This window comes from Equus asinus, chromosome 5 (genome assembly GCF_041296235.1).
Source record: "Equus asinus isolate D_3611 breed Donkey chromosome 5, EquAss-T2T_v2, whole genome shotgun sequence".
NCBI lineage: Eukaryota > Metazoa > Chordata > Mammalia > Perissodactyla > Equidae > Equus > Equus asinus.
The window spans coordinates 58,090,143-58,104,906 of NC_091794.1; the positions used below are offsets into that span (position 1 = coordinate 58,090,143).

At 47.9% G+C, this 14,764-nt stretch overlaps 1 pseudogene; it reads right to left on the reverse strand.

Annotated features, from left to right (window-relative positions):
- Positions 1-9,466: 9,466 nt before the first annotated feature.
- Positions 9,467-14,424, reverse strand: LOC123285429 (large ribosomal subunit protein eL33 pseudogene; annotated as a pseudogene).
- Positions 14,425-14,764: the final 340 nt, after the last annotated feature.

The following is a 14,764-nucleotide window of genomic DNA, read 5'->3' on the forward strand; positions in this document are numbered from 1 at the left end:
ATGTGGATTAAGGCTGCCCCAGCTAGAGAAGCCCAAGGTGACCTGGCCTACATGCCGAACTATATGACCCAGTGGACTTTTTTTATGGTATGAATTAGGACCGCCCCAGGGAGAGAAGCCCAGGGCATCCTCACCTACATGCCGATCTATATGGCCAGATTCATATCTAAAGTTATATGACCGCACCATAACCAGACCCCATCTGCACTGAAATCATTTAATGACTTTTTACATCATCTTTTCTTTTTCCAGTAAAAATGAGTCACGTACCCATGCCTTATAAAATTAGCCCTAACCCTCAACTCAGGGCAGCAGCAGGAGCTCTGACTGCCCATGGGTCCTGTCCCCATGCTGTTCCACACTATTTTCTAAATAAAAGAGCACTACTGCCAGATCTTGAGAGTCTAAGAAATCTTTCTTTTGACTCCTCGGCTCATCGATCCCGCATCAACTTCACCAAACATCAATGCAAAGAGCATGATGCAGTGTTCAAGCCTACAGCACTGCTGCTCAGGGAAGTGGAAAAGAGAAAAGATATTCCTGGCAAAGTGGAAAGCAAGCATTCTTTCCAAATGCCCCGTTTTCGAGCTCCCAGGTAACTCAGCTTTACATTCTTACTTTGGGTGGGTCGACTCTGTTTAGGTAGTATATGAGTATCAGAGTGTATGAGTATGAGAGGCCAAAAATCTGCATCTATGTGAATAAAATCATCTCCTCCACCCCCAGTCCATGAAAGCAACACCTACCAGATCAGGACAGAATGCTACAAAATCACCCTGAAAAGACCAAAGGCTCTCAAGCCAAGTAAACTTGACTGGAATCTGATTTAACATGTAGGGGAGGAAGACATTTCCTCTACCCTCTCTGGGTTCATCTGGCCAGAGAACGAATTAAATTCACATGAGACAGAACAGCAGGAGAAAATTAAACAAAGCTTTATAACATGTATACATGGGAGAGGCTCAGGCAAGCTGAGCAACTCGCCAAAATGGCTGAAGCCCCCACCTTAAATATCACATCCAGCTAACGACAAAGGAGGATGTTGGGGGTGGAGGGGGTCAGTTACAGGAGGTTACCAGAAACAGGAATAAGATTATTATGCAGATTTAAGTCCTTGCCTTTGGCATTGATTAAGAGTTTCTAGAGATAAGGTCATCCCCTTTCTTCTTCCTGGTACAGAGAGGGAGATGTCTTTACAGATGGAGAGTTCCTTTACAATGTAAATGTCTCCTAACAAAGGGTAAGTAAATTCTACTTTTCAGTTGCTTTCCTGTCTGCAAAGTAACCGGCCTCAAATAATCAGCATGCCAAAGAGACATATCTTGGGGTGGCCAATTCCAGGCCCCCACAGACGCATTAAAATCTCTAGAAAGAATGTGTCAACCAGAGGACTAGTTGGCCAGCCACAGAAACATAGAAAAGTAGAGGGCAGACAATTGAGAACAACGTCCAAGAGATAGATACTGGGGATGCCTTTTAAGAAACTTTAGTATGAAAGGAAAGCAGAACATTGTTTAGAAAGGAACAATGAATGGAAATGAGTTAAAATGAGAGCTGTTTGCGTATAATTATATTCTCAGGGGAAGGAGCCAACAGAGAAAAAGTTGTAGGAATGGAAAGAAGTGATGTGGGTGGGGATCCGTGTCTAGAAGGCAGGCTGGGGAGAGTCTGCCCCTAGGCTGAATTGTCGAGGAACAAGCAGGGACACAGGGCTCTGGGATCTGGGTGCAAGCCTTGGTCTGCCTGCTTTCTGGCTGAGAGACATTGTCAAGCTGAGGTTGAAGAGCAAGGATATGGTGGAAGAAAAGGCAGAGGACTGGGAGGTTGTAATAAGACAGCTAACTATTCAAGTTACATATATCACAAGTGGAGCAGTTCCAGGTGTCGACACCATTCATGGTGAGACCAAGGAAGCTGAGTGCTGGAGGAGAGTAGAGGAGAGTGTCCTTGGCCTCAGAAACATCAAGGGTTTCTTCCCTGGGAAGCTGGGTGATGGTGGAAACAGCATGGCCACTGCTGGCCTTTGCTGCGGGAGATGGTTAGACATGGCCCAGAGCCTAATGAATGCTGGACAATTCATTCATTCATTCATCCACTCATTCAACGAACATTATCAAGGCCTCTGACTTTCTTAGACACTTGGAATACAGAAATCAAAATTGCAGATCCTACTTTCAAGAAGCCCACAGTCCAGAACTAGAGATGGCCCAGGAGCCAAAATATTATCACACAGAATGAGAAACACAATGAGAGAGGTGCATAAGGACATTGTGGGACCCCAGAAGGGAACACCTTTTCAGAAGGTAGAGGATGAGAATGAATGAGGAGCTGCAGATGACAGACATGAACACGCGCAGAGAAGCATGAGTCTTAAAGAAGAGATTTTATAAGAGGGTGTGAGACTCACTGTCCAGAAACCACCAGGGTCAGCTGGGAAATGCTGATCACAAGGGATGAACAGTCTTCATATCAGGGCACCAGAACCATCTCCTCCTCTTTAATCTTTCCTGCACCCCAGACCCTAAGCCTTAAACTAGGGTGTCTCCACCCTGGCCTTCCCCACCCCCAAAGTGCTCCCAATCCAGCATCTCCTAACCCTAAGCAAAAATCACCCTTTCCCCTTAGCTACCCATCAGAATTGGAACTAACTCACTGCCATGTGAAGCTCTGGTTGTCCTATTGTTCCCAAGGCACTGGCCTGGTAAAGGAGGATGCTTGCTGTGGTAGACTGTATTTTCCAGAAACGGCTGCAAAATATTTCTGATTCCACATGCTCATCCAGAGCCTTGCTGCTCCCCCATTAAGAAGTGGAGTCTTTTCCCCTTCCTTTTGAAATTTGGCCTTTGTAACTTCTCTAATGAAAAGAACCACTTAGAACTGCTCACCTATGCCCTCCCCTCCCCCGTCCATGTGCACCATCTGTTCAGGCTCTCTCCTCTCCAGCTGCCTCCCTGACATGAGGCCACAATGGGCAGGTTGTTTTTAACAAACATGGCAAGATACTACCTTAAGATATTTATCTGTGGGTTTTTCTTTCTCCACTTCCTGGTACAATAACCAAGTGGCCTCATGGAAAAGGAAGGTTGATAGAGAGGGATTGAAAAGAGCCAAAAATAGTCAAGGTTGAGCTTTGTGACTCCAAAAGAGCTTTTGAGAATCAAAAAGTGAGGCTAGGAGCATGAAGCACATGGATAAACATGGAACAAGGAGAAAGACTAGAGGAATTGCTGGACAAACACACCCCAATGCCTCCCAGGGAGACCAGAGTAGGTCTGCTGGGCTGGGCGAGGGCAGGAGCCGGGAGGAGCAGGTCAGCATTGGAAGCCTGGGGAGCACCTGAGAGGCTTCCCCATCCCCACCGCTCCCCTCAAGGCCTTCAGCTGCTGCATGTCCCCAGAGATGTTCGCTGAGCCCCATCCACACTCCCCTGAATGAATGCCCGCCCCCACTCGGTGCTTCAGGACTCTTATGAGCCCCGGGTATCTGTCAGGAATGCTTTCAGCTGCAAGTGACAAAAAATATAATGAGCAGTGCCTTAAACACTAGCAGCTTACATTTTTCATGTAACAAGAAGGCTAGAGGTGAGCAGTTGCTTTGTAAAAAGGCAGATTCCCCAGGACCCAGTCCCTGAGATTAGGATTCAGTTAGTTCTGGAATGATCTCCAGGGATCTATAATTCCTGAAGCTTCCCAGGTGATCCTAATTGGCAACCTGCCGTGGGAGCCACTGCTCCCAAGTTCACTAAACCTACTGTGCTCTCCCCTCTTCTGGGTTTTGAGTCCTTTAGCTTCCAGAGGCGTCAACAGCACCGCCGGTGAACTCCTGATTCATTTATTGATTCACGTGGTCAACAAGCAGCAATTGCTCACCTTTTTTACGTGGCCAACGCAAGTTCACTGAGGGGTGTGAACTGTGCCAGGAGACATGGGGATTCAGCAACATTCTCAGACCGAGTGGAATGTCCACAGAGTCAATTTGAAGTCCTTCCTTTCCCGCTGGAGAGAGCTGGAGTAACGGCCCGAGTAAGCATGCGGAGTCGAGTGCCCTCTTCTGCCTTCATTTCCTCTCGAACTCTCATGACAACATAAAGATTCTGTTAAAAGCAACAAAATCCTTAAAGACAAAGCTAAAAGAAAACACAAGCAGAATGCAGAGAGATGTGAACAAAATGTCGGAAACTGGAAAGCAGATAGTGATGAGTGACTTGGAGACCAGGGCTGCAGAGAGGAGGCAGGAAGCTGACAGACTGGTCCCATAGAGCCCCTGAACACACAGGACCAGAAGCCCCAGGAGACCTCTCAGGAGGCGGGGTGTGAGTTAAAAGTTTGCACCAAATGCTGGGGGACCCCTAGATTTCTTCACCACCCTACCAGCCAGGTATCTCCATCATCAAACAGAAAACATGCTGGAGAAGGGATTAAGGGCAAGTCAGCGTGCTGAGCAAATGCTGAGATCCACCAGCAACGTTTCACCAGCACATCTGAGAATGCCGGCAGCCCAGCTTAGACACCTCAGTTTCTCCAGGGAAACCGAGATCCTCAAAGAAAAGACAGAGACAATGATACTGGGAATCCTAACCCAACGTAGAAATCCAGAGGAAACCAAGACAGCACAAAGAGCAGAATAAACTTTCAGGAAAACCATAATTAATATCTTAACAGAGGCAATAGAAGATAATTGCACCAATGAAAAAAGACCAGACTATTCATAGAACAAAAACGCATTCTCAGTTTTAAAAAATATAAAAACAGGAAGAAAAGATTCAATAGAATCCAAGCATGCTTTATTGGGAAGCTGCTGCAGGATGTACTCCACCAAAATGAGGGGGTAAACCAGGAAAAAAGAAGACAGAAGATTCAAGAAACAGGGATCCAACAAAGGAGGGCTGGTGACACATGAGACAGGAAGCCAGCGGGCTCCAGGGAGGGTGTCGTAAAAGTCAAAACCAACAGATTAGCTGACCGCATGGACTATTAGGGGGAGATTAACAGTCTGGAAAGAGTTGGAGGTGGGGACAGGTATAGATCAAAACATAAGATAATTTTGAACTCCAGCGGGGGTGGGGGGGGGCGGGGAAGGCATATAACAAAGGAATCATTCTCAGTGTACACCACATGCCTTATCTGGGAAGAATAGTTAACAACAATCACAACAGTGTTAACTTTGAATATTGATTTAACCAAAAATTATAATATAATTACTTTGGAAGAATGGGAGAACAAGAGTGCTAAATCTTCATCTTTCATAGGAGGAAGTCAAGAGTTTATATCTAAATCTGAAAAATCAATACGGAAGCATATTATTTACCCACACGGGGGAAACATCTAGAAGAAGCCTCTGAGTCAGTTGAAAGGGAGACTTCTGTTTCTCTGATGGGGAGGGCCGTGTGGGAAATGGTAATCTGTCAGACCACGGGGAATTTTTCTGGTCAAAAAAACCCAGACTTTTGTAATCCTTTCCCTCCAGCTCACGGGGTTCAGCCAAAGTCGTCCCTTGAGGATTGCCGAGTGTGAGTTCTGAGGAAACACACAAACGCACACAGTGAACGTCATTGGACTCAGTTTCATCCTTTTTTCCTAAGCCAGAAGTGTCATGACAGACAGGGAAGAAGCCAGGGCCCCTGCGGGCCTGTGGGGGCGTTTGTACAGAAGGCCGTTCCCCGGGCCTCTGGCATCTCTGTTTCTTACCAACAGGAAGAGCTGTGAGTGGCCTCGCTAGTCACCCTGTACCCAAGTGCCAGGCACCAGGTACGTGTTCGAATGAATGAAAGAATCAGTGAGTGAACAACAAACGAAGCCATTCGTTTTCACGCACTGTAAACGCTTCACCCATGCAGGACCGACCGACACTGTCTGCCTCCAGCGCTTCCTTCTGATTCACTCGGAGACTTAATGCCTCTTAGGTATTTGTCAAATGTGAAGTGGGCACCTCTCACGTGTCAGGTTTACTCCTGCCTTCAAAGATATTACAATCTGTTTGGAAAGGCAAAATACAAATAAGGAAAACTCAAACTCATGGCCACAGACAGTCGAGGTGTGGGTGCGCAGGAAGAAGTTACTGTGGGACTTGAACCCATAACCGTAGGAGGAGTGACTTTCCTGACACTGGCTGCAAAGCCCCTAGAGTCTTTTCCAAGTGTTTTGTTCACACTGAGGCTGGGAAGATGGAGGGAGAGAGTAACACCCTTGTTGACACAAGTCAACAGAGCATGAATTTGGTTGCCTTCCCACAAGCATTCTCCTGTTTACCTTTGTGCTTTCACGCTAAGGTAGAGAAATCACCGTTCCTCGGGTGATCAAATCTGCCAGCCTTTCCTCCTGGCCAGGAGGGCAGTGCGGGGGCACTTTCTGGACGCCTGCTCTGCTCACTCCAGGACTGCAGGTGTCAATTGACTTCCGCCATTCGGACATTTCTTCCCACTGGAACAAAGATCGAACCTTTATCCAGGAGTAGCCAAGAGAACCTGGTCTGGGCCCGTCTTTTGGTGTTTACTAATTGTGGAATTCTGTGTCTCCACCCCTGTGTCCTCAGGAATCCACCATGTCCGGTGCAGGCCCCACTAACTCATGACAGAGCAGCCCCTTCCTCATGCCAGGAGGAGGAACGTCCTAATGGAGGAGAGTTCTTAGTCTCATTCAGCACTTGATCAGACTTCAAAATATAGGATCTTCACTAAATGCATTTCTTTAGATCTGACTACTTCGCTTTGATTTACTCTTGTAAAAATACCCGGAGGTGCAATACTCTTACAGTTTTGCAAATATTCCTTTTTAGCAAAATGCATGCCCTTGGCATTTAACTATCCCTGATTTTGTGAAGTAAGATAACTTACAAGAGGAGTACAATCCTTACAAGGCTCTTACACTCTGTGGAGCCGTCACTTCTGGGGATCTGGTTGTGTGTGTGTGTTGGGGTGCTCAGTTCTAACTGTGTGCATTCAGAACACAGGCTGGCACAGAGTGGTCCCTCCAGAAATATTTTACATGAATGAAAAACAAAAACCTTGCATCTGATGGCCATAAGCTTATCCTCTCATGATCTGAGGGAGTGTTGGAGAGTTTTATTTTGTGTTCTCTTCAAATCCACTCGTCCCTCCTGTGAGCTTACACAGACTCAGCGTACTTGGTCTGAGGCTGCCCTGGGAACGAACTTATGCTGCTTAATCCAGGGCTGTGTCTCAAGCGTAAGTGAGAAGGCCTCCCTCCCTCCTCTTTCCAAACCCTGTCCTTGAGAGGCCAGCACCAGGAGGACGGGGCTCCAGGCTCTCTTGTGTGATGACAGTGTAGGGCAGAGGACAGCTGGAGGTCTGACTCTAGACACCTTGGGAAGAAGGTCCCGATAAGCCCTTGAGTAAATGTGTGTTAGTGAATTTAATGAATCCAGCCATGTTCCACTCAAGGATTCTGTCGTGGGGGCTGGGCACCTAGTATGTATCCATGGCCGACAAGACAGACACAATCTGCTTTCAAGCAGCTTGCAGTCTTTTGGGGGAACTGGAAGTTACAGTCCTGTAGGGGCACATACAGGGACACATGGCCCAGACAGCCACCGAGGGTGACCTCCAAGACTTGACACTGAAAGGTGAGTAGGAATGGTCAGGCCAAAGCAGGTGGGCAAGGAGAGGGCTCCCAGCAGGGGAACAGCCTTGGTCAAGGCCCCTAGGTGAGAGAGACTGTGATGTCTTTGCGGTAAACCTGGAACAGAGAGTGCAATGGAGGGAAGCAGCTGCCAATGGCGGACGGTGAGGGAAGCAGGGGACAGATCACAGATATCCATTAAGTAGTTATGTATTTGGGTCTAGAGCTCAGGAGAGAACCCAGGCTGAAGGCAGGGATCTGGACAGCATCAGCACAAAGACGGTAGCGAAAGCCATGGAAGTGGCTGAGCGTGTGCATAAGGAGAAGAGAAAACAAGGACAGAACCCCGAGGAGCACCACTGTTTAAAGGCAGGACAATGGAAGAGTCTGCAGCACTGAGAGGACGCAACCAGAGAGGTGGGAGGAAACCCAGGAGGGGGGGTTACAGACGCACCAGAGGAGAGAGTTGCAGGTGGGTGGAAGCCATTGTCCAGTGATGCTGAGAGATGAAGATAAGGGCGGAAAAGCATGTGTTGGATTTTGAAGCAAAGTAGTTGCTTTGAGTTGAGTTGTGTCCCCCAAAATCCGTATGTCGAACACTTAACCTCCAGTACCTGAGCACGTGACCATGGTTGGAAACAGGATCTTTAAAGAGGTAGTTAAGGCAAAGTGACATCACATGGGCGGGCCCTGGTCAGGCGTGACAGGTGTCCTCACCAGAGGAGGAGACTAGGACCCAGAGACACACAGAAGGAAGCCCACGTGAAGACACAGGGAGAAGGCAGCCGTCCGGTCCGCAGGCCAAGAAGAAACCAGCGCTCCTCAGACACCTTGATCTCGGCCTTCCAACCTCCAGAACTGTGAGGAAATAAACTTCTGTCGCGTTAGCCAGCCACCCCCCCGGTCTGTGGTACTTCGAGGTGGCAGCCCTCGCAAACCTACACAGCGATAACGGGGACTGTGACGAGGGGGTACTTCGAGAGCAGCTTGACGGGAACCCAGGTGGCAGGGACGGAGGAGTGAGCAATGAGGAAATGTTCAATGACAGAGAAAACGATTGCCAAACCCTGCCTGTGAAGTGGAAGAGAGGACACTGGAGCACCTGGAGGAGGCTGTGAAGTTGGTGGAGGGGAACTGACTAGTTGCTGGATTAGTTAGTTGGTTTAAAAGTGAAACAGCTAGTTGTTAATAGTTCTCCAACTGAAGAATCAGAGCGCATTTCAAGAAGGCTAGTTTAATGTTCCAAGGCTAGAATTTAACCAAGACCAAGCTAAGACACTCCTGCTACTCAGGGCCTAGAGCGCCACTCTCCAATACCGCAGCCACTGGCTTCGGGACTTATTGACATTTAAATCAACTACAATTGAATAAAATTTAAAATTCAGGGGCCGGCCGGTGGCACTTCGGCAGCCCGGGATTCCCGGGTTTGGATCCCAGGTGCAGACATGGCACCGCTTGTCAAGCCATGCTGTGGTAGGCGCCCCACATATAAAGTAGAGGAAGATGGGCACAGATGTTAGCTCAGGGCCAATCTTCCTCAGCAAAAAGAGGAGGATTGGCGGCAAATGTTAGCTCAGGGCTAATCTTCCTCAAAAACAAAATTCCTTTTAATTCAGTTCCTCAGTCACACTTGACTCATTTCAGGTGCTTAATGGCAACATATGACTAGTGGCTACCATGTTAGGCAGCATAGATATCACAGAACATTTCCATCATCACAGAAAGGTCAATTAGATATTGGTGCCCTGGAATTATTTATATTGTTGTCAAGTGAAGGGCTGATGCAAACTCCACAGCTTCACGAAGTGGGGCTTCAATGAATAGGGGAGGGTGAGCAAGAGAATGTGCGTGGTTCCCAAGCCACTTGTCATTCGAGAAAGATGTGCTTAGGTCAGGCACAGCCAGACACAGCCTGGCTTGTGCTCTGGGAGAAAGAGCAGCCTGTGGCTCTCCCTTTTGCTGTGGACTTGGAGATTTGAGAGCAAGCGGGAGAAACTGACTGAGGGTATGATGGAAGCCTGGTGGTGGAGATGAATCTTCTGCCAGCTGACCAGGGGTCCCTCTCCCGGGGGCCAGGAGGGAAGCTGAGCCATGGACATCTCTGAGAGGGACCCCTGTACCCAGTGGCTTATTGCTAGTAAGCCAAAGAGATTAGGGTCATCCAGGGGACAATTCTACTTGGATCTCCTCAATAAGTCTCTCTTTATGTTAGACAAGGATTGGCCTCCCAGGCATTTCCAGGCACTGTCTCTGGTACCAGAAAGGATGAAATGATTTCCTTTTCTGTAACCATTCTACTGGCATTTTGTTGTTGTTGTTGTTAAAATGAATGTACTTGTTCCTTTTCATTTTTTAAGACAAAGCCATATCTGACTCTGTATTTTTTCTTTTTTTATTGTTAAGATATATATAACATAAAATTTACCATCTGAACCTTTTTTTTTTTTTAAGATTTTATTTTTCCTTTTTCTCCCCAAATCCCCCTGGTACATAGTTGTATATTCTAGTTGTAGGTCCTTCTAGTTGTGGCATGTGGGACGCCACCTCAGCATGGCTTGATGAGCAGTGTCATGTCCGCGCCCAGGATCCAAACCTCCGAAACCCTGGGCCGCCTAAGCGGAGTGCGTGAACTTAACCACTCAGCCACCAGGGCCGGCCCCATCTGAACCATTTTTAAGTGTACGGTTCAGTGTATTAAACTCATTCATGCTGCCGTGCAGCCATCACCACCACCCATCCCCATAAGGCTTTTCATCTTGTAAAACTGAAACTCTGTAGCTATTAAACAATAACTTCCCATGTTTGCCTCCCCCCAGCCCCTGGGGATTGTCACTCTGTTTTCTGTCTCTATGATTTTGACTCCTCCAAGTACATCATATAAGTGGGATCATACAGTGTTTGCCTTTTTGTGACTGGATTACTTAATTTAGCATAACGTCCTCAAGGTTCACCCACGTTGTAACATTGCAGAATTTCTTTCCTTTTTAAGGCTCAATAATATTCCATTGTATGTATATACCACCTTTTGCTTATCCATTCATCCGTGATGGGCACTTGGGTTGCTTCCACGTTTCAGCTGTTGTGAATACTGCTGCTGTGAACATGGGTGTACAAACATCTCTTTGAGACCCTGCCTTTAATTCTTTGGGGTGCAGACCCTGAAGTGGGGTTGCTGGCTCATCCAGTAATTTTTTAATTTTTTGAGGTGCCTCCATACTGTTTTCCATAGCGGTTGTACCATTTTACATTCCCGCTGATAGTGCACAAGGGTTCCAATTTCTCCACATCCTCACCAATACTTACTGTTTTCTATATTTTGATAGTAGCCTTCCTAATGGGTGTGAGGGGGTTCTACTGGCACTTTTTTGAGTACTCTAGGTTAAAGGTGTCCACCCAAAACTGACCGCAGAGCCCCCCTGGCCAGGCTCTGACGTCTCAGCTCAAGCTGCCAGTAGGGTTTGCTGCAGCCCATCCCACTAAAGGGGCCCATTACCCTCGGGGCCAGCAAAACTACACACACACAAATTTGAAAGCTGTCGTTTTTTTAAGAAATGTGATCATAGTTAGAAAGTTCAAACGGGGCTAGCCTGGTGGTATAGTGGTTAAGTTCACGCCCTCCGCTTCGGCGGCCTGGGGTTCGCCGCTTCGGATCCTGGGCGTGGATCTACGTGCTGCTCATCAAGCCACGCTGTGGCAGGCGTCCCACATACAAAGTAGAGGAAGATGGGCACGGATGTGAGCTCAGGGTCAATCTTCCTCAAAAACAAAAACAGAAATGTTCAACCAGCATAGACGAGTATAAAGTGAAAAGTAAAATCTCTTCCTGCTGCTCCCTGACCTCCAGCATTCTGCCACCCAGAGAGAATCACAGGTGACAGCTTCTTGTTGTTGTCCTCATGGAAATTTGTATTCATTTCCACACACACCCGGCATAAGTGATCAGGATGACACTATTGATCTCATTAATTTTGTCTTTTAAAATATGTGTGTGTGGGGGGGGGGCTGGCCCCGTGGCCGAGTGGTTAAGTTCGCGCGCTCCGCTGCAGGCGGCCCAGTGTTTCGTCAGTTCGAATCCTGGGCGCGGACGTGGCACTGCTCATCAAACCACGCTGAGGCAGCGTCCCACATACCACAACTAGAAGGACCCACACCGAAGAATATACAACTGATGCGGGGTCGGTGAGCTGAGGAGTCGAAAGAAAGATTTCTTAGACTCTCAAGATCTGGCAGTAGTGCTCTTTTATTTAGAGAATAGTATGGAATAGCATGGGGACAGGACCCATGGGCAGTCAGAGCTTCTGCTGCCGCCGCTTCTGCAGCCCCCGCTGGCATGGGGACAGGACCCATGGGCAGGCAGAGCTGGTGCGTGGGGACAGGACCCACGGGCGGTCAGAGCTCCTGCTGCTGCCCCCGCTGGCATGGGGACAGGACCCATGGGCAGGCAGAGCTGGTGTGTGGGGACAAGACCCACGGGCAGTCAGAGCTCCTGCTGCTGCCCCCGCTGGCATGGGGACAGGACCCATGGGCAGGCAGAGCTGGTGCGTGGGGACAGGACCCACGGGCAGTCAGAGCTCCTGCTGCTGCCCTGAGTTGAGGGTTAGGGCTAATTTTATAAGGCATGGGTACGTGACTCATTTTTACTGGAAAAAGAAAAGATGATGTAAAAAGTCATTAAATGATTTCAGTGCAGATGGGGTCTGGTTATGGTGCGGTCATATAACTTTAGATACGAATCTGGCCATATAGATCGGCATGTAGGTGAGGATGCCCTGGGCTTCTCTCCCTGGGGCGGTCCTAATTCATACCATAAAAAAAGTCCACTGGGTCATATAGTTTGGCATGTAGGCCAGGTCACCTTGGGCTTCTCTAGCTGGGGCAGCCTTAATCCACATCACAACTATGTACCGAGGGGCTTTGGGGAGAAAAAGGAAAAAATAAAATTAAAAAAAAAAATTGGGCATAAGAACTGAATAAACATTTTAAAAAAAAATATGTGTGTGTGTGTGTGTGCGTATACACCATGCACTCCTCTGTCACGATACCCACCAGGTCATGGCTCTGACCTAAGCTGTGGGCTGCGTCTTATAGGAGCCTATGTATATATTTTACACAAACAAAAGCTTGCCTTATACACTTTCTGTAACCTACTTATTTTTTTAACCTTAAAAATACAGCACAGTGTGATGGGTTAATTTTATGTGCCAACTTGCCTGGGCCACAGGGGCTCAGATGTTCGACTAAACGTTATTCTGGGTGTGTCTGTGAGGGCGTTTCTGAGTGAGATTAGCATTTGAATCCCTACACTGGTAAAGCAGGTTGGTCTCCTCAATGTGAGAGGACAACATCCGGTCCACTGAGGCCAGTGCAGAACAAAAGGGGACATGAGGGACAGGTTGCTCTCTCCACGCCTGCCGCTTTTCCAGCTGGGACACCAGCCTTCACCGGCGCTCCGACTGGAACTACACTGCCAGCTCTCTTGGGCCTCCAGCTTGCATATGGCAGCTCTTTTAACGATTCTTCCTAAAAATCATGCCTCCTCTCATTGTCTGATCTCAAGCTGCTTCACATTTTCGTCTGATTAGTTTTCTATCCAAGAATGGCTCTGACCTCTGCCAGGATCATCACCTTAGAAACGATCCCGGGGACTTCCACGAAAGGCCCCTTGGGGAGAGCAGAGCAGGCCATCAGTAACCCACGGGGGAAGTGGAGCAAGGGGCAAGTGGACAGACCTTCCGGACAGGCAGCCTACAAGACACACAGGGCAGGTCATGAGGAAGGACCCTAACGTGCTGCCCTCACCTCGAAGCTCCACATTCCAACACATCAGAATTTCATATCCTTTGTGCTTTCAAGAGAACAAACCCACAGTTTCTATTTATTTACTTTTCAGTAAGTTTAAATCCTTGAGGGGGACAGCATCGCATGCATTCTCTGTGCAATGGCATCAGCAGGAAGGCTGCTTCTGAGCTTGGCAGGAACCACGCCACTCTTTCCATGGGCATGAGTTACCTTTCCCCAGATTCCTCTGGTTTTGCTCGGTTTGCCACCAGGAGTCACTGTGTTGTGCTTTATGCTCATAAGCACATCTCTTGCCCAAACAGAATTCAGTTTCAAGTCAGGCATAAACACGTTCAATTTTAAAAAGAGCTGTGCGCTCCCTCTGGTTCCAGAGACCTGGTTTATAGCCAGCAAAAATGGCCCTGGACCACAGCCTCCCGACATAGTTACTGTTCTGGAAGTCCTATTCCCAGCGGCTTCCACAGGCTCCAAGACGGTGGAAAGAATGAATTTGATCTCTTTTGATAGCATAAGAATCTCCCTCTAATTAGAGAAGAACAAAGTACTTTTTTATTCAATTTGTCCCAAAATAAACTGTTTGCTGAGTCTAAGATGTAGTGATACGAGCAGTCTTGAATCTTACTCAGATTCCTTAAAACTAGCTTTAATTTCCAGAAGATTGATACCATATTATTTTGTTGGTACTGTTTATTATTTTGCGATGAAAAATTAACACTACAAAAGAGTAACAGTTTGGGGCCAGCCCGGTGGCCCAGTGCTTAAGTTCGCGAGCTCCACTGTGGCAGCCCAGGGTTTTGTTGGATTGTGGGGACATGGCGCTGCTCATCAAACTACGCTGAGGCGGCATCCCACATGCCACAACTAGAAGGACCCACAATTAAAAATACACAACTATGTCGGGGGGGGGGGGGGGGCTTGGGGAGAAAAAGGAAAAATAAAATCGTGAAAAAAAAAAGGTAATAGTTCCACTAATAATTCCACCAGAGAAAAATAACGTCATGTCTCACTATTGAGGTTTGAAAGACAGCATATCAGTTCACACGGACATCGCCTCAAAATTCATAATTAATCCCCAAATGATGCAAGTAAAAGTTCCGCAGACCAGGAAAGAGGAAAGTAGAAAGCAGCTCCATGAAGTGTTAAGATTGCTCAACCTATGGCCCAAAGCCATACGCCCTGGAGCCGTGTGAGGGCGTTCTCAGGCCCAGGAGAGTCAGCGGGAGAGAACTCGCACGGCCTGGGGCGCGGCGGACGCGGGAGACGTGATTCAGGAGGCCTCAAGGCCCCAGAGTCAGTAATAATAACAGTATTTAGCACTCCTGGGGTGCTTTTGAAACTTCAGAAGCCCTTCAAAGCCCCACCCTGGGCCCAAGGCACCGAGGTGCTGA